This window comes from Theropithecus gelada, chromosome 6 (assembly GCF_003255815.1).
Source record: "Theropithecus gelada isolate Dixy chromosome 6, Tgel_1.0, whole genome shotgun sequence".
Classification (NCBI taxonomy): Eukaryota; Metazoa; Chordata; class Mammalia; order Primates; family Cercopithecidae; genus Theropithecus; species Theropithecus gelada.
In genome coordinates this window covers 11,326,442-11,353,636 of record NC_037673.1, presented here as the reverse complement: position 1 = coordinate 11,353,636, position 27,195 = coordinate 11,326,442, and the positions used below count along the sequence as shown (strand labels likewise).

Genomic DNA, 27,195 nt, shown 5'->3' with positions numbered 1-27,195 from the left:
GGACTAAAATATAAATGCATGAGAAAAATACAAGGAAATATTTTTAGGTGCTTGACAAAAAGTCATAGTAGATCGTGCCTTGACAAAAAGGAGTTGAAGAAAACTGTAACAAGTGATCATTTTTGTAGTGAGAAAGTGGCCCAGAGGAGAGAAGGAGATTAAATAGGAAAGAAAAGACGTCTCAGCAAGTAAGCAGGCAAATGTAGTCAGCAAAGGAGCAAGAGAGCTTAAAACCAATGTCACAGTTTCAAACTTGGGTGACAGGAAAAATGTAATGTCATAAACCAAGAGAGATAAGTCATAAATAGAAGCATTTGTCTAAGGAAGAAAAATTATTGTTATATGTATGATTTTTAGTAACCACTTGGCCATGATGGAGGTAGAGGACAATCTCATGGTGCTAAAATGACCTTGAGACTTCTGATGGTCCACCACACAGGAATATTTGTGTAAGAGAGAATACCGTTGTTATACATGTGGTTTTTCAGTAGCCACTTGGCCTTCCTTGATAACCTTGGGCCTTCTGATGGTCCACTACATAGCCCCAGGCCGCAGAATCAAATGCCTGTGGTCTCATCACATACATAGCTCTGTGTCACAGGATATATTTATTTAGAATGCACTTGTATGACACACTAGAAAGAGAACTAACAGCCAGAATATAGAGTTTCTACATATTGTCCTGCCCTCCAACTCATGTGATTCTTTTATTCTTTGTTAACTTCTCTGGTTCTCCGTTTTCCTCATTTGAAAAATCAAGGGTTTTGAGTGGATGATTTCAAAGATCTACTACTTCAATTTGGACTTTTTTATTTGTACTTGTAAGATTATCTGTCTCCATCATTTCTGATTTCAATACTTAAAAATGTATAGTCATGCTAAAATGCTTATTTCATAAAAGACCTTGCATTATTTTTAAGAACATAGTTTTTTAAAGTATAAATTCAATTAATAGGGGAAATACTTTATATTAAGTGTCTGTGTTTCTTTAAGGGACTGCTTACAAATAATTAGAAATAATGTCCTTCAAAGTTATAACCGCTGTTGTTCATGGTTTCAGTTATTAGGCAATTGCAAAAGTAATTGTGACTTTTGCCATTAAAGGTAATGCCAATTACTTTTGCAATTAAATAGGAAAGAAGAGATGTCTCAGGAAGTAAGTAGTTACTTTTGCAATTACCTTTGCACCAACCTAATGTGTCAACATTTTTAGTATGTTAAATACAACAAATATAGTTCTACTGTAAGATACAGAAATGATCTCTTCTACGTGTGCTTAATGAATATGAAGCATAAGTAATTTGAATATCTACTCAAATTCTACTAGATTCCAGTAAATGATGTTTAAATGGTGAGAGAAACACATATTTTGCATCGTTGCCCATTTTAACTGCTATATGTATATTCACTTAGTTCTCACAAGGACCCTATCAGGTAGGTACTATTGTCCCCACTCCAGAGATGTGGAAATGGGGATGAAAGAGTTTCAGAACTGTCCAAGGCCACACTGATACTGGTGCTACAGCAGGTCTGGCTCCCCATCTGGACTCTCCAGTGTATGCTATGCCACCCCACTCAGTGATGAAACACAGGTTGATAGGCCGGTATGCTGTGCCCCGCTGTAGTTTATCCCTGCCCTAGAATATTCCATCATGTGACTATACCCACAATCCATCCATTCTCTCCTCAGTGAGCATTTGGACTGCTCTGAGTTTCTGCTGTTACAAACATTTCTGCCACGAACGGCCTTGCACTTGTCTCTGCCTTTACATTTTTCCAGAGTTTCTCTTTGTTCCATACCCAAGAGTTAAAATTCATCTTAATACGCTAATGCCAAATTGTTTTCCAAAATGGTTGTCTAATTGTATTCCCATCAGCAGTGGAGGTGATTCTGTAGATTCACGTTTTTTACATCACTTGAAGTTTTTAATCTTGGTAGAATGAAGCAGAAATAATTCATCAGGTGGGAAAAAGAGAGGCAGAAATCTTGTTTCTTCAGACTTATCAGAAGTCAGACCTCAGGCACATTTTTTAACCTTTCTGAACATCATTATGTAACTTTGTAAATTAAAGATATTTTATTTAACCTGCTAAACATAGTCTCTACATAAAAGGTGATCAGTGTAAGTTAACTGAAAATGTAAAGGACATGCAGATACAACAGAAGCATAATTGTACTCTTAATAAGAAGCAAGTTACCTTCAAAATAATTATACTGTTTTAAAAAAAGAAGTATAGGAAAAATGTCCATTGTCAAGAAAGAATTATCCAAATTTTTTATTGAAAATATTCAACTTCTTCCATTGGCAGACATTTTACTCTTCACTACACAAATACATGTATATTTTAAATACAATTCTGTCATGCCACTATAGATGAAAAAATAAAGAAGACTTAAAGGACTTAAAGCAATTGATGCATTGAATGACGTGGACATGGGGTTTTGTCCAGGAGTCAGATGTAGAGACAGGGGAGCAAAAGTTGTCAGTCCCTGGTAGGGTGGTACTAAGCTGCAGACGTGCACTAACCATCATGGAAACACAGATTAAGGCCTAATTCTAATCCTAGCTTTACCCAGCTTGAGGACAGTAAGAGAGCTGGTAAGAAAGAGATGACCCAAGTGCTGAGACTTTAGCAGGTAACAGGGTCTGATTCCATGAGCTAGTTACACTGGTTATCTCCAGGAAATGCGTACACACCAGCGTTTAATTCAGCCCTGAAGCAATATGTTGCTGGAAGCAGAAAACACAGGTTAATACATAAAAATTCAATTCAGAGGCGTCCATTAATGTCTTTGAATGCCTGATGGGACAGCAGCTTTGGCTAGTTCCGTAGCTTCTAGTGGTGGTTTTTCATGAATTCTGAATACCACAAAATGATGGTTCTTGTGACATTTTTATCTTATCGTTTTGAAGGAAGCATCGGGGTTTGCTTACATCTCTCGTAAATGTCATCGGTGGTTTTAATAAGAAGCACTTTAAAAAGATTATTTTAATTTCAGCTTCAATAAGTGTCATACACATACACATACATGTATATCTACAAAATTATGGAGAAGAAGCAAGGTAAGTCACAATTTCATTACTTACACAAGCTACTTGCAACAGGATAATTGTCATATGAATACCATCTTGACATTAAAATGAAAACCCCAAAGCAAAATGGATTTTGATTAAGAAATCTTGACATTGGCAAAAACTTCTTAGAAAATGTCACAAAGAAGCTGTTTTGTATTGGCCATGTATCTCATTGGCAGCATTATTCAGCCAAAGCACAAACGTATGCACTCAAGAAATAAATACCACTATCAAGGAGACAAATTTTGGATTCTATTAAATATGGAAATTAAGCTATTGTTAATTACTCCTGGAGAATGATGAAAGTCTATGTTTTTCTATTTTATTTTATTTGTTTATTTATATTGAGACAGGGTCTCCCTTTTTTACCTAGGCTGGAGTGCCGTAGAACTATCATAGCTCTTTGCAGCCTCAACCTCTAGGGATCAAGTGATCCTCCCGGCTTAACCTCCCAAGTTGCTGGGACTACAGACCTGCACCACCACACTTGACTGATTTTTTATTTTTTGGAGAGTTGGGGATCTCACTGTGTTGCCCTAGCTGGTCTCAAACTCCTGAGCTCAAGCAGTCCTCCCACTTTGGCCCTTCAAAATGCTGGAATTATAGGCATGAGCCACTGTGTCCAACCTATTTTTTATTTTAGAAATAGTAAGCACCATAGTATTAGTAAGCAATACGCCTTTTTAATGCTGTTACTATCAGCTATGTTGTCAGTGAATAGTTTTCCCTTTATAATCAAATTTACTTAATGTGTATACCATGAAGAAAGAAGAAGGTACATAGCTAAGATCCCAGGTATCTTAGCATAGATCTGCTTATTTGGGCCATTAGTAATTTAAATATAATTCAGGGATATTGAATTACTTAATAGTAGTCTTTCAAAATAATTAACTCTTACTTCTGCAACACTTTGGTTTCTTTAAAGACAAAACTCTCAAGTCAGAAGGCGTGAGTAATGATTTACTGATAGGAGTTATAATTAAGCAAAACTTTTCACTTCAAATGTTCCTTTTGTAAAGTCACATCTCTTAATTTCCCAAGTCAACGCCATTTAAGTGATAGAAAGGAGTGTCCACTTTCTGATGTTTGGGATTTCCTATCTATCAGCCTGATCATATATACACACTGTTAGTTTTAAGGTACCATATTCTCGAACTTTTGTGACTTTCCATGATAATGTAGGCTTGGTGAACCCCTGATATTAGGATTTCTGTAAATGGAAATGAATATGATATGTTTTGGTTTTAATGTGAAATATTTCTTGATCACTTGTTTGTGTTAGGAACACAACTAGAAATGAAACAGAATCATTGCCTTCAAAGAGCTCAGAGTCTGGTGGGAGCTGGTTGTCAGAGAGACAAAAGTTGATAGTATGTTGTAGTGAGAGATGCAGTAGAGAAGGAAATATCTAGATAGTGTGCTCATCTAACCTGTTCTGAGTTCAAGGAAAACTTTTTTTTTTTTGAGATGGAGTCTTGCTCTGTTGCCCAGGCTGGGGTGCAGTGGTGAGATCTCGGCTCACTGCAGCCTCTGCCTCCTGGGTTCTAGCGATTCTCCTGCCTCAGCTTCCCAAGGAGCTGAGATTATAGGCACATGCCACCACGCCCAGCTAATTTTTTGTATTTTTAGTAGAGATGGTGTTTCACCATGTTGTCCAGGCTGGTCTCGAACTCCTGACCTTGTGTAATCCACCTGCCTCGGCTTCCCAAAGTGCTAGGATTACAGGCGTGAGCCACTGCACCTGGCCCAAGAAAAATCTTGATCATTGCATCCTGGTAAAGGGAAAATATGTAGACTCCATGATTAAGTGACAACAAACCATGATAGTCTTAAATCTTGCTTAAAGCAAACTTTGAAGGCTGCAGACTTGACAGGTTTTGCAGTTAGAATATTTCTACTGTATTAGTCTGTTCTCGTACTGCTAATAAAGACATACACAAGACTGGGTAATTTATAAAGGAAAGAGGTTTAATTGACTCACACTTCAGCTTGGCTAGGGAGGCCTCAGGGAACTTACAATCATGGCAGTAGGAAGAAAACACATCATTCTTCACATGATGTCAGCAAGGAGAAGTGCCCAGCTAAAGGGGGAAGAGCGCCTTATAAAACCATCAGATCTCATGAGAACTCACTCACTACCATGAGAACAGCATGAGAGGTAACTGCCACCATGATTAAATTACCTCCCACCAGGTCCCTCCCATGACAGGTGGAGAATATGGGAACTACAATTCAAGATGAGATTTGGGTGGGGACAAAGCCAAACTATATCATTTACTGACTTAGACTTTAGATTTTATCCTAAATTTGGACTCCAGATTACAGTCCGTTTCTAAGCTTTCTGACCTCAGTAAAATATAATATCTTCTCATTTAAGCAAACAAGAGCTTCTTTTGATCACTTGTGATAAATATTGTTTTTTACCTGAGCAAATATGCAGCTACAATTCATCCATCAAGACAACAGTGTAGGCAAACCTCTAATATGTCATTTATAGCAGAAATGTGAATTGATCACACTGCTTAGACATAAATAGAACTCTGTGGATATTTTTGCGTCATTATATTTTTGCTATGATCCATTCAGGCAATAACATTCATTGAAATAACATTCTATTACTTGAAATTTGTGGACTTCCAACTAGAACCCAACGATAGGCAGGTGGAAGAGAGTGGCTTATTGAACGGTGGGTTCCCTGGGCTGAGAGTGAAAATCGAGGCAGCCTTCTGGCATTAAAACATAGTGATTTATAAATCTATGCCAGTCACATCACTTCTCTAGGCCTCAATTTCTCACCACTGAAACGGGGATATTATTGCTGCCTTTTGTGAGTTGCATGCCTTATAGGGTTGTGAAAATCAGCTATTCTCACAAATAAATTATTTGACATCTTTTCAGCTAAAGAGTTTGAAATGTTTGCTATTTCAAGCTACAGTGTATGAGGCAAGATGAAGCTTTTCAATGTTATTTCCTTGATGACATTGATCCCGGCCAAGAGAAGGCACTGGGTATTTGCTTAGGATCCATTTATGAAGGTCACTGCTATACTTGAGCTGGCCAGGTCTTACTGGGCTCCATTCTTGGGGAATGGCCAGGCGACTTTGATCTGTGCATGTAGAGAGAACTCAGTGTATGGGGAACTAAAGTGGAACTTGGTGTCCGGAACAAGTCATAAAACTCTTTGTCATCGGCACTTATATTGTTATCATAAATCAACATAATAAATACTAGGACTCAAACCAAATTGCTGTCAAATAAATCAGGACTAAATTTCTCCTCATGTTTAAAGGAGGTCATTGTGTAAGTTAAAAGATTCTCAGTGTGATTCTGTTAGGGACAAACTATAATGGTAAAAGGTTAGCAGAGCCTGACTGAGTGGAAGAAGTTTATTGTCACTTCGTCTTGAGGTCAAGATCCCACAGCTGCGAATGCAGAAGGCTCCCAGGTTCAAACCTCCCCTGGAGCAGGTGGCTTCAAACCCACCTGGGTCCCAGCCAGGCTCTGCCAAGACACATCCTCCTAGGACCGGAGTGCACTCAAACACACAGACAAGGCATTCCTTTGTGTTGTTTCACTGGTCAGTGTTGGGCCTTATCAGTCTATACTAAGCTAAAAAATAAGTATTGGAATTGTGTTTATTATCTAATACTATTACTTAATACAATAGTATTATAAAATAGACTATTGTTCTCCCAAGAGTTCAAGAAATGTCATTCTGCCATGAGGGTGTCATTGAGTGATGAATAATTCTTTATCAGGTAAGACGGACCATTGCAGTGACAGAGGGTCCATTGAGAGTCACTGATTTGGAAAGAAATTCATACGTTTAAAGAGGGCACATTTTCTGTGTTCATTAGAAACCAAAAGCTGAAACTTTCGATCAACTACTCATAATTCATAAAAAAGAAACAAATAAATAAAACACTCTCAGATTTAGTGGACAGGAGATAGGAAGGCATAGTTCTTAAACCACATGACTTACTGGGGGACACATGTAATAAATACGTAGGCAGAAACAGCAACAAAAGATGAAAAAATAAACAAGTAATATGTAGAGTTTCAGATAGGGATGAGTGGATGAATAAAACAAAATACACGGAAAAAGAGACTATGAGTGAACCAGAGAGACTTGGGCAATGCTGGCTGAGGGGAAGGTGTCTCTGATGAGCGACACCTGTGCTCAGATTCACAGGACTAGTAGAGGAAGCCATGTGACGAAAACATGGTCCAGGCGGCAGGAATCGCTTCTTGGATCTGAGGAAGAAAAAATGCCATGTGGTTGGGGCTTAGTAAAAAGTGGGAAGCATGAAAGTAAATTAAATCATAGAGGTAGGCAGAGTCCTATCAAATCCAGAAGCCTCAGGTATCCTTGGAATGATAATGGTGCTGATGATGACGATGATGATTTCATGGGAAGGAATTTGAACATTTTAGGCAAAAGAGTAAAATGATGTGATTAAACAGTTGGAAAACTCTGCTTGCTCTGTGGAAAATAAGACTCTGGAGGTGGTGGGTGGGTGGCAGGGGGTACAAGACGGGAAGCAGAGAAACCAAGTAAGATGCTGTTGCAGAAATTTAGAATAGAGATGATGGGCTAGTTGGCAGCAGTAGAGATGATGTGAAGTGGAGGAGCTCAGCATATACTTTGTAGGCAGAACCAACAGAAACTCGCTGATGTATTATTGTGGGGTGGGGGAAAGAGGCTGTTCTAGAATCTCTTCTATATATTTGTTCCCTACAACTGGGTTGCTGGTGGTACCATTTACAAAGATAAGGGCGCCTGGGAGAGAGGAAAGGTGGAGTGGTGGAATGGGAATAATGGGAGAAATACTAGATTTTATTCTGGGTATGTGAACTTAGAGAAGTCTAGTAAGTAAATACCCAGTGGAGATGGGAAGTAGGCAGTCGCCTAGATTAGTCTGGTGCTCAGTGGGAAGGGCAGAGTTGGAGATGAAAGCCTTGGAAATCATCAGCATATAGATGATGTTTAAAGCCTTAGGCCTGGCTGAGAAAACACTGCATTAATTTTCTACTTTCAACTATGTGTTTTCTGGGTTTCTATGAATCATAGTGTTTCAGAATTTAACAGGACTCTTCATAGCTTCCACTGCTGTGGGTAGATTCACATTGCATTTGGTATATGTGTTCATCAGGTTTCTCTAGAGGGACAGAATTGGCACTCAATATTAATCATCACAGCATAATACCTTAAGACGGTAGCATCTATTTCTAGATTTGTTGTGAACTGTTGATAAAATTCAGAGATGTTATATTTTATAAGAGAATTTTCCCCTGGGTTTTTTATGGTTGATAATGAACTTGAGAATTTCTTCTAATGCATAGTGTCAATGTGAACACATTCCTTGCATGGGGCCTAATTAGGTATCAATTTCCGCTGATAGCATAAGGTGTGCTCCTTTTAAAGTTGGATGGGGTTTGATACCTGCCGTGTTCACAGACTTTCAGCCCAAGTTTTGAGTTTCTTTCATTTGGGAAGTTGACAGTTTGACATTATTAACAGGTGTAAGTTAAGTAATACAATATTTGAATAAACACAAGGAATATCATGCAGAAGTGGATTCATAACTCGGACTGCTGAGCACCTTCCCTTCCATAATTTTGAATAGAGGATTAATATTCAAATAACAATCATTTCTGTCAATTGAATTGCCATAGATTTTAAGATCCTCTAATGAAAGAAACTAACTTCTGAGTAATTTGTGCTTGAGAAATACGTTTGCTGTTTCTTAAAATTCAGCAATCAAAACTATATTATTACTGTTATATAATTATTTTCTTGCCATATTTTAATCATTTTTTTATTTTAAAGATGGAGATAATATTATATGTGTCAGATAAGCAGACCATACCACTCCAAATATATCTGTACGCCTTGTCTTAGGTATCGACTTCACAGTATTATGTGCGTGAATTAGTTTGTTAGGGCTGCTATTAAAGGCTACCAGAAACCAAGTGGCTTAAACAACAGAAGATTATTGTTTCACAGTTCTCAAGGCCAGAAGTCCAAGACCAAGGTGTCATCAGATTGGTTTCTTCATCAGAATCTGTCCCCAGCTACTCCCCTAACTCCTGCTGGTTTGCTGGAAGTCTTTGGTGTTCCCTGGCTTACAGAAGCAGGTTCCTGACCTCTGACTTCATCTTCGTGTATCATTCTCCCTGTGTGCCTGTCTAAATTTCTCCTTTTTACAAGGATGCTGGACATATTGGATTAGGGCTTACCCTATTGATCTTATTGTAACTTGATTACATCGATAAAGACCTTATCTTCAAATATAGTCACATTCACGTGTTCTGGGGATTGGGATGCTCACATACTTTCTGGAGGGAATACAGTTCCACCCGTAACAGGGTGTAATCTCCTGTCCTTCTTAATGTTCCTTGTTTTCCTTAGACATTGTTAATGAACAAATCCTGAAGACATTCTCTGTTTATCTATCCATATAGGTATCCTGGGAACACATATGTAGGCCCATATTTAAAAACATCATTGATATGTTTATGACACACTTATAAAGCTGACTCATGTCTCCAGCCCTCACCTCTTCCTTCAGTTCCAAGCTTGTGTTTGTTCCTGCCTTCCTGTCACCTCCAGCTGGATGAATGATAAGACATCTCAAGCTTCACATGTTCAAAACAAAGTGTTTTCCATTTTTCTCCCCAAATGTTCTTCCATCATGTTTTCCCATCTCAGTAAATGATTCCTCCATTCCCTCAAACTCTGTCCAAAGAACCAACCCTTCCCAATGCGTCTCTTTCCCTTACTGCCTTCTGATACTTTCCACTGCTGTGTTAGTTTTGTATTGCTTCTGCCAAAGTGAATTGGTACAAACTTAGTGGTTTAAGACAACACCAGTTTATGTATCTCACTGCCTCGGAACTCTGATGTAGGTTTCACTGGGCTGACATCAGACTGTCTTCAGGGCTCCATTTCTTTCTGGAGGTTCTGGGGAAGTATCTGCATCTAGGTTCTTGGCCAAATTCAGTTCCATGCCATCCTTGTGTTAGAGTCTCCATTTCCTTACTGTCTGGTGGCCAAGGATCATTCTTGACTTCCGGAGTCCACTTGTATTCCTTGGCTCATGGCTTCATTCCTCCATCTTTGGCTTTGCATCTCTCTTACCCTCTATTCTGACTCATCTCTTGCCTCTTCTGAACATACAGCTCTGGGTATAGCTGGAGAATTACCTGCTTTTACCAGCTCATCTGATTAGATTGGGTTAACCTGGATAATCCAGGATAGCCTCCCTATTTTAGGTCAACTGAGTTGTAACCTTAAGTCTATCTTTAGTCCCTTTACAGTAGAACCTTGGTGAATGTTTGATTGAGTAATTATAGGACCAGGGACTTGGGCGGGGGATGTCTTTAGAATTCTTCCTCTCACAACTGCCATGCCCTCTTAGCTCTATTTTAGCAGGCTTTTCTTCTCTCCCTCCACCACTACCACCAAATTTCCAGTGACCACCGTTCCTGCATAGTTACAAAAGACTCCTCACTGGTCCCTTATATGATCTTTATGAACCATGGCATTTCAGATCCAAACAAGACTATTTCTTTATGACTCCTGTTATTCTAGATAGGGTCACATTAAATGTAACATAATACATTAAGTTGATCTTTTTAAAAACAGCACCTGCAAGATCAGGCCACTTAGATACCTCTAATGGCTTTCTTTAGTGCTTAGAATAAAATCCAAATCTTAATATGGTCTATAAGGGGCTTTTTATTCCTGCAAAAGCTCTATCTTTTTACCAGACTGTTTTACTTTCTTTATAGGACTTATCACCTTGAGAAACCATCCTCTTCATTTAGTGTGGATGTTAAATTTGTCTGTGATGCTTCAGTAGAATGTAAGACCCTTGTCTGTTTGCTACAGCTCAAATCTTCAGCACATTAACATAAACATGTGGTCATTCTGTATAATTTAAGTTGCTTTCATATGTGTATGTTCATTTAGTAAGCATGTCTTGTTGTGTGGGCACCAGTGTGCCTCTTCTTAGAGTCCCCCTTGGCACTGTTAGGAGAATGAATGTGTGTGTGACTAAGCCCTTGACCCCAAAGAACTTGTAGTTTCATCTTACTGTATTCCTATAATATTCTCTTGAGCTATACTGTATAAGAGTTTTTCTCATTTCATAAATTAAAGAACTTTAAGATGAATTCAGCAACCTCCCCAAGGAATCCTGGTGCTATAACTAAAACTCAGAGCTATTGTTACTTGCTCCAAATACCTTTCTGCATCATACCAAACTTGTAATTATTTTCAACATTCTTAAAGCACAGGTAAATAAATTGCACAAATGTAACTGGGCAAATGCTCAAGTAGGTCTTCCATCTCTAAAACCAAAAGCCAAAACAAATGCCCATGAATCTCTCTCTCTCATTTCTTCTCTGATGTACTTGGTATTATAAATGCTTCTGAAAATACAAAAGCAAATGTTTTAACAGAATATTTTTTGAGATCTTAGGACATGGGTGGTTAATTGGGTCCAGGTAGTATCAGAGCCTTAGAATCATCTGGGGAAGGCGAGAATCAGACTTTCTAGGAGAGAGAGGAAGAACCAAGATGGGAAAAGCCAGAGGACATAAGGTAGATGGAGGAAGAATATGGACTGTATACAGAAGGGCAAGGGGACTTGCAAAGCTTGGGGTTCACATGTTGCAGGAAGAAGCTCAAGTCTTTGGAGGCAGAGCTGTGCGCAGACCCATGCTCCACAAGACATCAGCTGCGGGGCTTGACGTGAGCCACTCCCATTCTTGAATCTCCCTCATTTTTCAAATAGATCAATAGTGCTTTCCTTTCCATGGTGAATGTTGTTGATGGTATATGTAAAGAATTTTGTACTATGTCTAGATCATGGACACTGTCCAACTCATGGCAACTAGTAGAGAGTTTGTAAATTTTTCATGCCAAATGGATGGCTGTGAAGACATGGGTCACAGGTTGCCTCAGCTCATTGCTGCATAAATGAAACACTGTTTTTATTCCAGAGTCTCACTCCCCATAAACCACATTCCAGAAACTGAGACTTCAACAGTAAAAGGAGGAGAAGCCTGTGAATATGAATACTCACAAAACATCAAATAGTAAACTTCTGTGTTCTTATTTTCACCCTCTGTGACAGTGAAGTAGCCAATCATATTGAAATTTCAGAATATGCCTTAATAGTGTACACTTATTAATTAAAAAGGAAAATACCAATTCAATCTGTCAGGCAATGATTAAGTGTTTGCTATATGCAAGTAACTAGGAATATATATGCTGATTTGTTTAAAAGAGATAAAATTGAGCTACTGGAAGAAGCAGAAGCAGATATCAAATATGGAGTGTTTCCAAAATAAAACTGGACGGTAAGCTGTGTGAGGGAGGGATCACATCTGTCGCTGCCCTTCCGAAGAGTGCCTGGAACAAAATAGATATTTAATAACTATTTGTAGAATGAAGGAATGAATGATAATAAAAATGAGATTCTTCTAGTAATTTGTTGGACTGTATAATAAACTTCTCTGAACTATTTATTATCATCATCTCAAGCTCTGTCATATAGCCTTGCCTTTTATTTTTAGGGAAAATAATCATCCTGGGTTTTGCATTTTACATTAAAATAATATGATAATAAGGCTGAATGTAGCAAACTCTATAATTAGCCATTTACTCTGAATTCCTTTGAGGCCTCTAGTCTATTTCACTGTCGAAGCAGGAATGTGGCAGGGTAATCTTGGATACTTACAGACAGGCAAGAGGTTTTGAGAGTGATGGTGTAGCATGTGAGGTCCTGACAATGACACCAGCAATGGGCAGCAAAGTTGAAAATTGGGAGCCACTGGAACTGTGACGTTAAAATTATAATGTGGATGAACTAATTGTGTTTGTTTCATGGGATGGTTCATTGTGGGATTGATTTTGGAAACCAGAACTGTTGATGTTCGTATTGCAAAAGTAGGTGGCCAACTTTTTAATATACTAAATATAGATGGAATCTGTTCAATGGATTTATGAAGCAATGACATTTATGCTTCTATCACAATGATGAGTATGGGTTGCATTTTGAAAGTAGAGGCATAAAGGGCCAACAATTTGTTGTGATCGTTATTGTTAAGATGCCCATTGTGGAGTACCCTCTCCTAAATGCCTCTTTCTAATAGGGTAGAGAATAATCTGAGAAGCATCTTTGCTTTTAAATTACCAACCTATTCATTTCTGTTATAAAAATATTTAAATAAATCATTATTATTTATTACGTTGTAATGTGCTAGATTTTTTCCCTCATCAATTTTAGGCACAGGAGAATTTTAGAACAAAGATTGCTTCATTCTATCAACATACATCAATATTACTTCAATATTAGCTTGAAAAATGGAAAGCAGTATTCCAGACTGTTGATTTAATATATATATATGATTTTTAAAATAATATATAATATAATATGTATAATATATATTTTGTTCATATTATATATAATATATATTTTTATATGTATATATATTTAAAAAGAAAGCAAAGCTGTCTTTTGGTTTCTGTCTTTTTCAAACATGACTATTGTAAGGTTATTCCATTAGTGTCCCCAGTGGTTCAGTGTGTCACTCTGCCATCTGGAAAGACTACTGGAGGAGACGCTCTGGTCTCTGTGGCCAAAGGGCAGTGCCCTTGTTTCTTGCTTCAACTGCCAAGAGGGTGTTTGAATAGTATTATCTAATGTCATCATGTTGATTATGCATACTGACACATGTCCGTGGGGAACTTGCCTGAAAAGAAATATTCATTTGTGTTGCTTTGGATTCTCAGATCTTCCCAGATGATAAAAATCACTGAGTTATTGGTACCAACAGTGTAAAACTCTAATAGATTTCTATCTATAATTTCCTAATTATGTTTATATTGATATTGAAGTGATGCTACTGCATTGTTATGAGCCACTTGTAATGTTAAAAATTAAATTATGATGGAGTATTTTATAATAATCACATATATTTTTAAAGAAATTATATTGTTAACCTTCTTGAGGGGAGAAATTGTATCCCATAGTGCTTTACATCCCTTTATTATTAAGGGGACTTAATTAACAGCCTGTTGGAGGAATGCCTGCCTGAGCCTTGGGAACACAGAGTAGTAGGGAGGAGGGCACTTTTCCCCACTTGGCAAAATCTTCTAGAGTGTTTGGCGGGGGCAGATTTGAGGTGAACAGGTTCTGGTGAATGTTTTGAGACATAGTACTACTATCTAGGTGCTTTCTTTAATGAGCAGTACCTAAGCACTGAAGCATATTTTAATGTGTGCCTGAGTATTTTCAGTAATTAGCTTGGCGGTTTAACTTCCCAAATAAGAATTTTGATCTAAATTAGCTTTCTGTTATTAAATTCATAAAATCTCTTTGGTTTTAGATTTTAATAACTACTTAAAAGATTATTAAGAAGATCAAAAGTGATAATTTATGTAAATCCATTTTATAAACTATAAGGCAGCAGATACATTTTTGTATTATTATGATATATTCTCATTTAGAAAAATATGTTATTAAAATCTTAATGAGTTGTGAGAAGTGAACAATTAAATATTAACAATTACATCTAATAAAATAATTTGAATAAATTTAAAATGATTAAGCGTTTTCAAATAGACCACATTAAAATTTAGAGATCTAAATTTTATTTTTAATAACTGGAATTAAATCTTTTCCAGTTGTTTATGGCTTAATATGATGTGTCTTCCTTTCATTTTCTTCACAAAAAAATAAAATTATTATAGAGCAATACATCATTTTCCATAGAATTGCAAGAAAGTGTCTATGCAAAATGGAGAAGGATGGAACCTGATCGTTCCAATTAGGTCATAAAGAGAAAACAGGTGAAAATAATGCTATGGGAAAAAGAAACAATGTGATACTAGCTTTCCTGTCATTCTCAAATATTTGGTTGCTCAACATTATGTTTATGTGAAATATGGGTATGCATGTTCTCATTTGTCCATCTGTGGATACAAACACATTATTCACATAGTTCTTAGTTATACATTCAGAGATGTGGCATCCTAAGATATTTCGACATCTGTATATATAGTATTACCAAAATAGAGTATCATGTATAAAAAAAAAGTCCTTGCTGTTTTATGCAAGTCAAATTAGAGTATTTGTCAGATTTAGATTCTTTGTATTCATTTAATTTAGCTCTTTACCTGTGAGCTTCCCTTGTCACCAGGAGGCAAGCACTCATGGATGACTTCACAATGTCTGCTGGTACCTTCTTCCCACTGCACTTTTACCACCAATGCTCTCGTTACCTTCCGATTTCTGTGCTATTTATTACTACTACGCTAATTTACTAACATCATTGTCAGGAAATGTTCTGCCCAATAATTTTGAAGTACAATTTCCTGGACTAGTCTTTTTTTTTTTTTTTTTTTTGAGACAGAGTCTTGCTCTTTTGCCCAGGCTGGAGTGCATTGGTATGATCTTGGCTCACTGGAACCTCCGCCTCCCAGGTTCAAACAATTCTCTTGCCTCAGCCTGCCAACTAGCTGGAATTACAGGTGTGCACCACTGTGACTGGCTAATTTTTCCATTTTTAGTAGAGATGGGGTTTCACTATGTTGGGCAAGCTGGTCTTGAACTCCTGACTTCAAGTGATCCACCTGCCTCAGGCTCCCAAAGTGCTGGGATTACAGGCGTGAGCCACCATGCCTGGCCTAGTCTTCATATAAAAGATTTGCACACATATTGGCACAATCATTTGCCTACAACACACAATATACTTAATCTGTGGAAAATATTTGATAGGTATAATACATAGTTTTTTGTTGTTGGTTTTTTTGTTTGTTTGTTTTAGTTTTAGTGTACCTCACATATTGCTTAGAATTTAGGTGTCAGCAAATGTTTTTCCCATACTTGACACAACAATGTGTCCACAAATTTGCTGTGTTAGCATAGGTATATTCATCTGTAAGTAGGTAAATACTTCAGCGATTACCTTGGACATTGACAGTGTCAGCTGAGGAAAACTCTAGATGCTAGATGGAGGAATGGAAATTTAAGTCACATATTTTAATCATAGATAATTTAAATTCAGATCCTTTTTTTTTTTTTTTTTGAGACAGAGTCTTACTCTGTTGCCCAGGCTGGAGTGCAGTGGTGTGATCTGGGCTCACTGCAAGCTCTGCTGCCCAGGCTCACGCCCTTCTCCTTCCTCAGCCTCCCTAGTAGCTGGGACTACAGGCACCCGCCTCCACGCCTGGCTAATTTTTTTGTATTTCTTTTTTTTTTTTTTTTTTTTTTAGTAGAAACGGGGTTTCACCGTGTTAGCCAGGATGGTCCTGATCTCCTGACCTCGTGATCTTCCTGCCTCAGCCTCCCAAAGTGCTGGGATTACAGGTGTGAGCCACAGCACCCGGTCCAGATCCATATTTATAGTTTTGCTTTATAATTGGATAAAAATAATTTGTGGTCTCAATATTTGGGACTTGATAAAAGTAGGTACCTTGATGCATTTTGGAGCCACTTCTTAACTTTGGAATTCTGAGTGTAACACAAGTATTAACTCTATGGCCATAGAATGCCATCAGAAGAGCAGAAGAAGCTTCCACTTTTATGGTTCCTGGGCATGCAATAAGACTCTCAAGAAATTAGATAGCCAAATCAGTGTTCCATGTCTCATCACCAGAATATCAAGCGTCCTGGCCTGACAACCCCAAGGGAAAGTCTAAACTTCGTTTTCGTAATCACTTTTTCATTTTTCTGACTTTTCACTGAATTGTACTCACAGATATAAATCTAACCTTTGATCTACATGGACCTCATGAATAACTACAAGTTCTACTTGTTTGGGATTGTAAGAACTAGCAAAAGCAAAACAAACAAAAAAACCCAAATCCTCTGCCATTCATGGATGTCACATTTGAGAAGAAATGCTATATATGGCAAGAACTATTGTGGGCAACTTCAAAGTTTCATACACAAAAGGAGTTACTTTTTCAAAACTCCAAATGTGGTCATTAAATAAATGTGTAAATATATTTATAACTACAGAAAAGTTCTAGAAGACACAAGCTTCCATAAACATCTGTTAGAAATAAAATACCTGTTCAAGATGAAGTTTACTAGGGCAGTTAACTTCTCTCCTATAACACTTACTATAATTTTTTTTTTAGTTTTCCAGGAAATATTGCTATGTTATCATGAACTCCTTGAGTAGATTGCCCATGTATTTTTGATGTTGCCGTAGATGTTATGATTTGGATCTGCGTCCCCACTCATATCTCGTGTGGAATTGTGATCCCCAAGTGTTGAAGGTAGGGCTTAGTGGGAGGTGACTGTATCATGGGGGTGGTTTCAGATGGCTTAGTACCATCTTCCTGGTGCTGTCTTGTGATAGAGTTCTCATGACATCTGATGAGATCTGATGGTTTAAAGGTGTGTGGCAGTTCCCTGCTTGCTCGCTCTCTTTCTCCTGCTGCCATGTAAGACATGCCTTGCTTCCCCTTCACCTTCTGACATAATTGTAAGTTTCCTGAGGCTCTCCAGCCATGTGGATCTGTGAGTCAGTTAAACATCTTCTTTTTAATGGATTACCCAGTCTCAGGTAGTTCTTGATAGCAGCATGAGAATGCACTAATACAAGATGCTTACTTCCTTTTCATGTTTTTTGACCCAACTGTTAATGCATATTCACTATAATAAATATTGAGGTTTTACATTTATACTTGTTTGTGAAATCTTTTGGTTAAGTCTTATATTTTTCATCAGTTTTCATGGAGAAGATATATTTTCCCAGCTCTTCATCTTCAATTCGTATATTAAGACTGTAAGAAATAGACACTTCCTCCTTTCCCTCAACTTGTAAGCCCTCCCATAGGAGGCTTAATGAAAAGAAAGGTGATATGTGTTTCCTCTTATTTAAGGAGGTGCAACACTATACCATTTAAATATAATCAGATAAAGGATTTTAAAATGTGTATACAGTATCAACCTTGATTACCTTTAGAATAGTTGACAAAACCATGGTGGTAAAGAATTGCTTAGTGGGATTACTGGGTAGGAGACCCCCCCTGGAGTCCTGTCACCCCTAGGAACTTACCTGATTCTTAGGGAGCTGGAATTTCTCCTCATCAGCACGTATCTCCCTTGGTTGTGGTATAGATGGAGAATCTGATTTATCATTATCATATGAACCCAATAAGAACATGATGTGGTGGTTGTTAGCCATGGCTCCTAGAAGACAAACTTAAAACTTGGTAAATGATTATAGATAGGTCTCTCTAGTGGTTAAGAACACAAACATGATTTTGGACAAATTATTTAACTTCTCTGAATCTGTTTCCTCATTTATAAAATGAGATCATAATAGCTTGCCTCATTGGATGCACACAGAAACAATGATAACATTTTACTTTAAGGCTAAACTGTTTTTTTGGATACAACAACAGCAAAAATACAGCTATTTTTATCATGTGAGAATATGGAAAAGGGTAATTTCAGTGATATGGGAAATGAGTTCTCCTCATTATCCCACGGTGAGTTGCCTTTTCAGTAAAATACCGGCTCTACTTATCTTCATTGTTATTATTATCTTTTTAAAGAATATTCCCAGCCAGGCTTCGTGGCTCATGCCCATAGTTTCAGCACTTCGGGAGGCCAAGGCAAACGAATCACTTGAGCCTAGGTGTTTGAGATCAGCTTGGGCAATATGGCAAAATCCTTTTCTACAAAAAATACAAAAATTATCTGGGCATGGTGGAACACACCCGTAGTCTCATCTACTTGGGAGGCTGCAGTGGGAGCATCACCCGAGTCTGAGAGGTTAAGGTTGCAGTCAGCAGTGATCACACCACTGCACAGAAGCCTGGGTGACTGACACCCTGTTTCAATAAAAAGAATATTCCCTAATTTGGAATGCTTATTTGTGAATTAAGAAAAGCACATTATTGGCTAAGGCCAAATTGTAAGCTTAGAGCAAGAAATAGAGAACATAACACAAATCTGTAGAGCTAAATGAGCCTTAAATTTTTCATCCAGTCCATCATATATGTCAGCAGCTTTGAAATACCAAGGAATCCTCTCATTCCAGATGGACTGGGTAATAAAGGGAGCAAACTCAGTATTTAAGAACTTTACAAAGCTGTAAGCAAAGCCTGTGGACATCTAAACATTAATTTGAAATAATGCAATCTCAGTTCTAGAACCAACTTAGGCTGTAACAGACACGGAAGGGCTCCATTTTTAAGATACCAATATATAGGCACTGTTCAGAAATAGAGGTGTATTCAACAAGTCTTATAGAAAAGTCTTCAAAATTCTAGAAGAACAACATGCTATTTCTACAAATGATAAGTCCCGGAGCCTGTTGTGATTCACATCGGTTTAATATACAGTGCTGCCATATCTGTGAGCAGCATCCTTTTATCGTCAGAGATTCTGTTGGACTTGTTTGGGTTCTCGCTGCCTGTCCTGCTCCACACACACCAAATCTCACCATAGTACAAAGAACAAATGAGAGCTTGTTCTCAGGCAGTCAAGAAAAATTGGAACAAATATACTAGAATTCATGAAAGATTGATTGCTAACTGTTTAAACACTGCTATCAGTTAAAAAAAATGCTGATAAGCAGACAAAAAGCACAAAGAGAACACTGGAGTCCTAGAAACAGGGGAATGCCAGTCATGTTCAGCCTGTTTGTCCACCTGTAACCCTCACCTCCAAGGCAGCACCTTTAACCACTATCCCCTATACATCTGAACTTCCCAAGGCTGTAGGAAGTTAACTCTCTAAAGGACAAAATATCCCAGCCTAAATGTAAGGGATTTTTATAATACCCAAGGCAAATATATCCTACAGGGAATGGTTATACAAAAACATGTATATAGTTATGCTTTGATGTATCGAAATGTGATATGTCTTCAAGAAATTACTCATTTGTTTTATTTCTCTTTGCAAAGAAATATTTTTAAAGTAGTCTTTTTGGCTAGTGCCTTAGCCAAGCACATTGTGAGAAGAACTTAAAATGCTTAGTCATGTGCCTTTTCTTATTGGTATTCCTTAGGTGCCTCGGCCAAGGGCAATGACATAATACCTAAGCCCAGTCAAAGAAACAGGGCCCACTCTGTCTTGACAGAGTATTATTCATGATCACCACTTTACATAAATGTTAAAGGATATCAAGTAAAGACATGAGCTAAATATGCAAAAAATTGAAACAAATGCCACTCTTAATGCTGGGTGATTAGGATGGAGTATTCTTAGTAGTCAAACAAGTCGAGTTATTTCTTAGAAGACAGTGCCTTAAATTTATGCCTGAGATCTAGAAAAGGATGAAATATGATAGATGCTTTCCGTCTGCTAATAAACAAAAAATACTCCCAGTTCTGCCATAAAGAGACTCTGAATTTGTAATTTAAAATTTTGCATTCTGCAGAGGCGCACATGCATATGTGCATGCGTGAATGTGTCTTGGAGAAAGAGAGTACTTTAAAAGTGAGATCCTGCATTTATTATTGATATTATTTGGAAATAATATATATTTATAGTAGAACTGATGCATTGTGGCATTTTAGGAGGCAGTGGTGCTGATTCCATATAGCAGATGTGTTTCTTTACCTCTAATTAATTAATACATTTTTAAAAGTGTGTTCTAAGTTAATTTCCTGGCAATCATTGTCGTTGTGTATTTGATAACTTGATGGAGATTGCCGTCTTTAAGCTTTTTAATCCCAAAAATATAAAATCATGTGAATTTCATGATTGATAATTTACAACATCAGGTATGCCAGTGGATTTAAAGTTGAACTATTACCGAGATGGTCAACTATACATTCCATTTGAGAAACCCTGTTTTGAATACAGTGAAATTAATTTCATGCCAGGGTAGAGAGCTGCTTCTGAAATCATTTTGTCTTCCTCATCTGTCATTGCGTGAGCTTTAGTTTGAGGCATCAATTGAAGGAAGGCATATGAGGTCTCAAATAAGAGGTTTATACCCTGCTAAAGCAAATAATAACCAGAATATATATTATTAATAGATTTAATAGACCCTACACTGCTAGTACAGACTTTGAATTTACACTGGATTCAGGGATATTAGCTAGTGTGTGTGATGACACGTACATCTAGTCTCTTAGTACCAAAAGTCCTGTTTTTGAGTCTGTCTGACACTTGATTTCAAGAGTTTAAGGCAGCAGCAGGCAGCACTGGGGTTTCAGTTGTATTTGAGTACTTGTCACTACAAGGGCCCTAGGCAAAAGTCCAGCGTTGTTTGTTTGACTTCCTTCCTCATCCCTTTTCCCCATTTTTTTTTAACCACCTCCTGCAATCCATTTCAGCAGCGATAACTGTTGGATTACAAATAAAAGATGAGCTAGCCCTAAAAATATTACTCCTTGCAAGGATTTAATTGCAAAAGAATCTTTGTGTTGGAGCTTCCCCATGTCCCTTGGAAGGCAGACTCAGTAATTTGGCTGTCAATTGTGTGTAATTTTATACCTTAGTGTCTGGAAGGATAATAAGTAGAATTACAGAGTTTTACACTGAAATGCTGATTATCAGAAAATAAGAAGCCACAATTTCAGGAGTCATGTCTTTTAAAGTCTCTCCTAAATATCAAGTTTTGTTAGCATAAACATTTTAACTGTTAATATTAACTTATTTGTAAATCACTACCAAGTCACCCATTTCATGTTAAAGCTTTTCTGTGTTAATGCTACTTATTCTTCCACCCCTCTGTCCATATGAGTAGATAAAATTTGCCAGGACATGAACATCATGAACATCTTGTAGGTTTTGTTTCTGTGTGTTTGTTTGTTTGCTTTTTGTGATTATTTGTCCAAAGGGCCACAACATAGTCAATTATTTTAACGTTAATGATACCACAGCAAATAGTGATTCCTTTACACTTTAGTTCTACTTTTATTTTGTAAAATGTAAAAATCCTTCATTTTCTTTAAGAAGAAAATTGGCAACAATATTGCTAGAAACCTTTGAAATTGATTTTTTTAAATCAAGAACAGTTAGTAGGTAAATAATATTCCTGTTTTTATATATGCATGCCTGTTATAGCTTTCAAAAATCTAGGATATAAAATAATTTAGAACCCTTTTAAAAGTAGAATGTACATACAGAAAAATGTTGGTTTTTGCTCTAATGGTAAAAACTGCAATTACTTTTGCACCAACCTAATATATTCCAGCAAATGCGGCTTGCTCACTGTTATGTGTGTGAGACTCAGTCCTAATAGTGTGTGCGGTTTTACGTGGTTTACTTTGCTGAATAGTATTTCACTGTGTACATATATTATACTATATTCATTCTAGTGACTGGGCATTTCTGTAGTGTTCAGTTGGGACTGATATGAGCATTATAGGAGATGTCTTCTGGTATACTTAGGTGCACATTTTTTAGTTTGTGGCATTATCGAGTAGAATTGCTGACAAATAGAGTATGTTTATCTACAATTTTAGAAGAAATTCACAACCATCACATTTATTTTAACATTTTATATTCCCACTTACAGTTCTATGAAAGTTCCAGTAACACCCAGTACTTGCCATTTTGGGCATTATCTAGCTCTCTAAATTTTTATCATTCTAATGAGTACTTAGTGGCATCCTATGGTGGTTAAAATTTTGTACGCTGGTGAGTAGTGAAGTTGATTGTCGTATTAGTCCATTTTCATACTGTTATGAAGAAATACTGGAAACTGGGTAATTTAAAAGGAAAAAAAGCTGTAATGGACTCACAGTTCCACATGAGTGGGGAGGCCTGACAATCATGATAGAAACTGAAGGAAGAACAAAGACATGTCCTACATGGCAGAAGGCCAGAGAGCATATGCGGGGGAACTGCCCTTTATAAAACCAGTAGATCAAGTGAGACTTACTCACTATCATGAGAACAGCATGAGAAAACCCAACCCTATGATTCAGTTACATCCCACTAGGTCCCGCCCATGACACATGGGAATTACGGGAGCTACAATTCAAGATGAGATTTGGGTGGGGCAGAGCCAAACTATATCAATTGTCTTTTCATTTATTTATTGGCCATATGGATCATGTGGTTGTTTTCTTTTGTACAGTGCTTGTTAAGTATTTTACCCTTTTTCTATTGGGTTGTCCATTAATGTCATATTACATTGCATTTCAGACTTACGCATATACAGAGAGAGAATGAAAACATCTTATCCCATTAGTATACTTTCACTTTCCTGATGGTGTCTTTGATAAACAGACTTTCTCAATTTTAATATGGCCCAATTTATAACTTTTTAATATTCTGTCATGGTTAGCTCATTTTGCGTCCTGCTTAAGAAAGCCTTGGCTACTCCAAGGTCATGCATGCGCTGCATGTAAGCATTTTCATTTAATCTTTCACATCTAGCCCTTCACTCCAGATGGAATTGATTTTTTTTTATTTTTTGCAACTGGGGTCAAGTTGCATTTTTTTTTCAACAGCTGAAGGCACTATCTTTCCCTCTGCACTGCAGTGTCATGTTTCTTGTAAATCAGGTGTATGAGTGGCTTGGCATCTGGTTTCTCTTCTGCTCCACTGTTCTGTTTGTCTCTCCTTACATGGATACCATGCAATCTTTATGACTGCAGTTTTCTAGTCCGCCATGTTATCTTGTAGGCTGTCTTCCAGATTTGTTCTCTTCCTTTAAGACTGCTTGGTCTTCTTAGCTCTGTGCATTTCTATATAAATTTTAGAATCCACTGTCCATTAACTCAGGCCCCTTACTCCCCAGAAAAGCATGCTGAGGTTTTGATTATAATTTTTTGGTAGATATTTGGTTGTTGTTTTGATCAAATTGAGGGCTTTCCCCCACTATTTCTGGTCTACAAAGATTGTTTTTTTGTTTGTTTGTTTGTTTTTACTTAATACTGTTGAACTTTGTCAAGAGTAAATATTTTTGCATCTTTGGGATTTCCCTTAAACCACTATTACGATTATCTCACAATGTTGATTTCATTCTACTTCTTTCCTGGAAACACTAAAATGAACCAAAAATACAAGAGGATTGAGAATAAAATTCCATTTACAATAATACTAGGAAATAAATCAGCCACAAACTTATATGAAAGAGATATGTGAGTTTAGACATCTCTTCCCAGATACCATACAGTATGCATATTTCATTTTAGAAAAAAGAAGAAGAAGGAAGTAAGGAAGGCAGAAGGAAGGCAGGCAGAAAGGAAGGAAGGCAGGAAGGCAGGCAGGAAGACAGGAAGGCAGGCAGGCAGGAAGGCAGGCAGGAAGGCAGGCAGGCAGGAAGGCAGGCAGGCAGGAAGGCAGGCAGGAAGGCAGGCAGGAAGGCAGGGAGGAAGGCAGGAAGGAAGGCAGGCAGGCAGGAAGACAGGAAGGCAGGAAGGCAGGAAGGCAGGAAGGAAGCAAGGAAGCATTCCTTCCTTGTAGGTTCCTGAGTCATAGTCCTCAACTGAAACATTGAGTTCTGAAGATATGAGGGGACACAGGAGAGACAGGGAACTCTATGAAGGACAAGCTCCAACAGGAGAAAATAATGTCAGGGTTTGGGGGGTGGGTAGCATAAGAACTACATTTTCAGCTACAGCTACCAGCTGCTTTCACTTTTTTTCATACTTATAATTGCTCCCCTCCCCAATCTGTTACCAAGCAAAAGTCAGGGCAAGATAAGGTTGCCATAATTCAAAAATAAGTAATAAACTGGAATATTTAAAGTAAGATAGTGGGTTGACATTGTCCAAAAAAAGTAAGAAAGAAATCAAAAAGAGAATAAAGGAACACAAAAATAATATACAAAAGGCAGAGAAAGTATAACTGCAGAAACATAAAATTACCCTCAGGAGATGTAAGAGAAAGTTAACCATTTTTTATATCTTAAAGAAGTTTAAAATTATGAACAAAAATGAAAAAAAAGAAATCATTATACGATAGAGGAGGCCTGAAAGGAGTAACAAATGAGCTGGCAAAGATTATTCAAAAATAAAGAAAAAAAGAAAAAGAAAACTATTGCTGAAATGAAACCATGTTAGAAGCATCAAGCAGACAGTACAGAAATAAACAGAACTGGTGTGAGGAAATAAAACAGAAGAGAGAGAGAGAGAAAAAAAAAAGGCAATAGATGTGGAAGAGAGATAACCAGGAGCTAATATATGGGTTGTTATTTTTACAATAGTTCTCACCTGGGAAAGTAATTTTCTTACAAGAGCGATATATCAATCTGGCTTTTTAATTCTATTCTGCAGTTTTCAGTGTCAGAGGTAACTGAATGATTTCTTCCAAATTGTGAGTGAGGAAAACTGTGATCCCAAAGTTGTATAACCTTCTAAGTGGGGCACAATTCCAGCGATACCTTCACAGAGAATGATGGTGAGCTGTGCTAATGGAGGCACCACGAACATTCCATTCTAGGTGAAAAATGCCTCTGAGGGTTACATGGGGACATTGTAACCCTGTGTAACCCCATTGTAAATGGGGACATTTGTGTGCCTTACAGGTAATGGAAAATCCTCCTAAACATGTATTAACAGGAAAGACAGGCACCTGTGAACTTTCTTGCAAAATTGCCTTAAAGCCAACATAGTGTCAATACCTAAGTAAAGGTGAATAAAGACTCTAGGTCTAGACAAGCAATCGTATAAAATGTGTTAAGTGCGTTCCTGTAAGAGATCACCTGAGCAGGTTTAATGTGAGCAACAAGGCTATTTATTCACTTGGGTGCAAGTGGGCTGAGTCCGAGAAAGGTGTCAGCAAAGGGTGGTGGGATTATCTTTAGTTTATAGGTTTGGGATAGGTGGCAGACTTAGGAGCAATTGTTTTGAGGGCAGGGAATGGATGTTACAAAGTGCTTTCTCAAGGGCAGGGAGGATATATCCTACAAAGCACATTCACAAGGGCAGGGAGGGTGTATCCTACAAAGTACTTTTACAAGGGCGGGGGAATATCACGAAGTACATTATCACAAGGGCAGGGGAATGTCATGATGGCTTGACCATGGTGCGGCCAGCTCAGAGGACCTTACAAAAAGGAGAATGGATTTGATGCTGGAAGTATATGGAATAAGGACTACCTGGTACTTTAACAAAGTATGTACTCTGAATTTTTAATAATCTTGTATGTTTTAAAAAAAAATTTACAGGGCTGGGCGCGGTGGCTCACGCCTGTAATCCCAGCACTTTGGGAGGCCTAGGTGGGCGGATCACGAGCTCAGAAGATGGAGACCATCCTGGCTAACAGAGTGAAACCCCGTCTCTACTAAAAATACAAAAAAAACTAGCTGGGCGTGGTGGCGGGCGCCTGTAGTCCCAGCTACTCGGGAGGCTGAAGCAGGAGAATGGCGTAAACCCGGGAGGCGGAGCTTGCAATGAGCAGAGATCGCACCACTGCACTCCAGCCTGGGCGACAGAGCAAGACTCTGTCTCAAAAAAAAAAAAAAATTACAAAATCTTATTTTTAAGAAGTCACCTTGTTTAATTCTTATCTGAACTAATACTAAATACAGCCCTTGTCAAATGTAGACTAGTGTTTCCTTTCAATGCCATCAAATATTATCCTAACCATTTACATTTGTATATTGTTTTAGAATTGAAGAAAGTACTTCTGCAGATATCATCTAGTTAGTACTCACAGCAACCTAATTCCACTGGGGCATTTCCTCTGTGTTAAATAACTTGTCCCAGGTCATCTAATTATAAAATGTGGACCTGGGATGCATTTGGTACACAGGTCAATAAAATGTGCTTAAAATACTTTGCGGAATTTATGTTTTTGGAAGCTGTGGCTATAATAGAAAGAATCAGGTAAAAGACTCAAAGGGAGTTGTTTGAGGTACTATAATAGCTGGGAGTGGGTGGGGATGGATATCATTATATAAAATTTAGCTTCAAAGTCCATATCTAGCAAGTTCTCTTTCCTGTGAGCCTTTTGGGTTGGTTACATTTTGCCATTTTGTACTCTCTTTGAATTGTAATCTGTTTCAAAAAACCAAATAATTTGAATAAACTTATTTTTTGAACAGCTGTTCATCTTTGAAACCAAAAGGGGACTGGCTTTGAATATGAACTCTAAACAATCTTGAATCTGCCTCTTGCTTTTTAATTAATCAAGGAAATAAAGTCTGCTTTGAGTTTGATAATCATTTCATG

At 37.6% G+C, this 27,195-nt stretch overlaps 1 protein-coding gene across 3 annotated transcripts in view; it reads left to right on the top strand.

The window, feature by feature from the left end:
• The window catches only part of CTNND2 (catenin delta 2), a 928,994-nt gene that overhangs the window by 287,905 nt on the left and 613,894 nt on the right, over positions 1 to 27,195 (top strand). The gene's annotated exons all lie outside the window — the stretch shown is intronic.